This window comes from Lichenostomus cassidix, chromosome W (genome assembly GCF_008360975.1).
Source record: "Lichenostomus cassidix isolate B80296 chromosome W, HeHo_3.0, whole genome shotgun sequence".
In the NCBI taxonomy this organism is placed as follows: domain Eukaryota; kingdom Metazoa; phylum Chordata; class Aves; order Passeriformes; family Meliphagidae; genus Lichenostomus; species Lichenostomus cassidix.
This window is the reverse complement of record NC_139510.1, coordinates 22,776,562-22,780,198: the sequence shown is the minus strand read 5'-3', so window position 1 is coordinate 22,780,198 and position 3,637 is coordinate 22,776,562.

The window sequence follows — 3,637 nt, the reverse complement described above, 5'->3', positions numbered from 1 at the left end:
TCTAAGCTCACCTGAGTGGATCTCACTGCTACAATTATCCACCCCGATTTTTTCCATTCCAACATGTTACATTGCACTTAAACTTTTAAACTGTATAGATACATGCATTACCCTGATTATATACATTCAGATATGGATACAGGCACAGTGTTATGGGCAATTCAACCCCAACTTAGGTTCTCCATGAGATATGCATTGTGTCTCTCCATACTCTTGCACCATCCACCAGGAGCACCCTGGTCCCTGAGCAAACACAACCTCACAGGTAGGTTTGTCTTTGCTTGAGGCAGAATTAATCCAAACAGTTTTCCCCAGCATGCCTCTCATGTGTACCACTGGAACATTATCCCCATCTGCTGTTTGCAAGGGTTCAGATTGGGCAGGGCCAGCTCGGTTGGTGGAGCCTCAGGTATTAACTAGCCAGGTGGTCTTGGCTAAATGCTTTTCCCAACTTTTAAAAGTCCCCCCACCCAGTGCCTTCAAGGTGGTTTTTAGCAGACCATTACATCACTCCACTTTGCCAGGTGCATGATAAGGAATGTGGTACACCCACTCAATGCCATGTTCCCTAGCCCAGGTGTTTATGAGGCTATTTTTAAAATGAGGAGTCCGGTTGTCTGACTCAATCCTCTCAGGGGTACCATGCCTCCAAAGGACTTGGTTTTCAAGACCCAGGATGGTGTTACAGGCAGTGGCGTGAGGCACAGGGTAGGTTTCCAGCCACCCAGTGGTGGCTTCTACCATTGTGAGCACATAGTGCTTGCCGTGGCGCATTTGAGGCAGTGTGATGTAATCGATCTGCCAGGCCTGCCCATACTTATATTTGGACCACCTTCCACCATACCACAGGGGTTTCACCCACTTGGCTTGCTTGATGGCAGCACATGTCTCACAATTATGGATTATCTGGGAGATACAGTCCATGGTTAAATCCACCCCTCGGTCCCATGCCCACTTATAGGTGGCATCTCTGCCCTGATGGCCAGAGGCATCATGGGCCCATCGAGCTAAGAACAGCTCTCCCTTGTGTTGCTAATCCAAATCTATTTGTGACACCTTTATCTTTGCAGCCTGATCCACCTGTTTGTTGTTTCGGTGTTCCTCAACTCTTGGGGACTTGGGCGTCTACATGACGGACCTTCACAGGTAGCTTCTCTACCTGAGTGGCATTGTCTTGCCACTCATCAGCAGCACAGATTGGTGTGGCAAGCACAGACTCTTTCCCATGGGAATTTTTCTCTTCTTCTTCCTGTGTTCTATAAACAAAGATAAAGTTTAGATGTTATTGAAACGGTCTCTGGAAAGACAGGCAGTTCAAGCCTGGCCAATCAGCCTAGGGGAGGTTTTGAATTGACCCAATCCGGATGATTTGTGAAAGTCTATATAAGTTTTGGAATTATTAATAAAATCAGAAATTCGTCATATTTGACTCGGCTCGGTTCTTGCACTCTGCTAGTGGTTCAACAGCGACAGATTGGTCTTCCTCTATGCTGCCAGCTGGCCTTTTTCCACCTTTCCAACCAACCCCACAGAGCATTGGCTACCATCCATGAATCTCTGTACAGGTATAGCTTTGGCTGCTTCTCTCTTTCAGCAATGTCCAGGGCCAGCTGAAAGGCTTTGAGTTCAGCAAGTTGGCTTGATCCCCCCTCTCCTTCTGTCGCTTCTGTGACCGGTCATGTCGGGCTCCATACAGCTGCTTTCCATTTTTGATTTGCCCCCACAATACGACAGGAACCATCAGTGAACAGAGCATATGTGTTTCATCTTGTGGTAGTTGGTTGTAGGGTGGACCTTCCTCTGCACGAGTCACCTGTTCCTGCTCCTCTTCGTCAGTGAGACCAAAGTTTTCACCTTCAGTCCAATTTGTAATTATTTCCAAGATCCCAGGGCGATTTGGGTTTCCAATATGGGCACACTGTGTGATGAGGGCAATCCATTTATTTGATGTGGTGTTGGTGGCATGGTGGGTAGGGGGAACCTTTCCCTTGAACATCCACCCCAGCACTGGTAGTCGGGGTGCGAGGAGAAGTTGTGCTTCCGTGCCGATTACCTCTGAGGCGGCTTGGACACCTTCATAGGCTGCCAGGATTTCCTTCTCTGTTGGAGTGTAATTGGCTTCGGACCCTCTGTAACATCAGCTCCAGAATCCCAATGGTCGCACTCGAGTCTCGCCAGGCACCTTCTGCCAAAGGCTCCAAGACAGGCCATTGCCCTCAGCTACAGAGTAGAGCACATTCTTCACTTCTGGTCCTGTCCTGACTGGGCCAACGGCTACGGCATGAGCGATCTCCTGCTTGATCTGGGAGAAGGATTGTTGCTGTTCAGGGCCCCAGTGGAAATCATTCTTCTTGCGTGTCACTAGGTAGAGAGGGCTCACAATCTGGCTGTACTCGGGGATATGCATCCTCCAGAAACCTATGGCACCTAGGAAAGCTTGTGTGCCCTTCTTGTTGGTTGGTGGGGACATCGCTGTGATCTTATTGATGACCTCAGTGGGAATCTGATGCCGTTCATCTGGCCACTTCACCCCCAGGAACTGGATCTCTTTGGCAGGCCCCTTGACTTTGCCCTTTTTGATGGCGAAACTGGATTCCAGGAGAATCTGGAAGATTTTCTCTCCTTTCTCAAACACTTCTTCTGCTGTGTTCCCCCACACAATGATGTCATCGATGTACTGCAGATGTTCCGGAGCCTCACCCTTTTGCAGTGCAGCCTGGATCAGTCCATGGCAGATGGTGGGACTGTGCTTCCACCCCTGGGGCAGTCAGTTCCAGGTATATTGCACGCCCCTCCAGGTGAAAGCAAACTGAGGTCTGCACTCTGCTGCCAGAGGAATGGAGAAAAATGCATTAGCAATGTCAATAGTGGCATACCACTTTGCTGCCTTGGACTCTAGCTCATACTGGAGCTCCAGCATGTCCAGCACAGCAGCACTCAGAGGTGGAGTCACCTCATTCAAGGCACGATAGTCCACAGTCAATCTCCATTCTCCTTCAGATTTGCACACAGGCCAGATGGGGCTGTTAAAGGATGAGTGGGCCTTGGCTCTCCAGTACACAGACCATCTTGTGGATGGGAACCACAGCATCTCAATTTGTTCTGTATTGCCAACGGTGCACTGTCAAGGTGGCAATTGGTACTCGTTGTTCCTCCACCTTCAAAAGTCCAACTGCAGAAGGGTTCTCTGATAGTCCAGGCAAGGTGTTCAATTGCCTCACGCCCTCTACCTCAACAGCAGCTATTCCAAAAGCCCACTTGAGTCCTTTTGGGTCTTTGAAATAGCCGTTATGGAGGAAATCTATTCCCAAAATACATGGGGCCTCTGGACCAGTCACAATGGGATGTTTGGTGGCAATGCTGCCACTCCTTTCAAGTCAGGCTAACCTCGGCTTCCACCAGGGTCAACTGTTGTGATCCCCCTGTCACCCCAGCAATAGAAATGGGTTCTGCTCCCACAAGTCCCGATGGCATTAGGGTACACTGCGCACCTGTATCAACTAATGGTTCATATTTTTGTGGCTCTGATGTACCAGGCCATCGAATCCACATAGTCCAAAAAACACGGTTTTCCCGTGCCTCTACCTGGCTAGAGGCAGGGCCCCTCTAGCACTGGTTATCATTCCCTTCTTGGTCA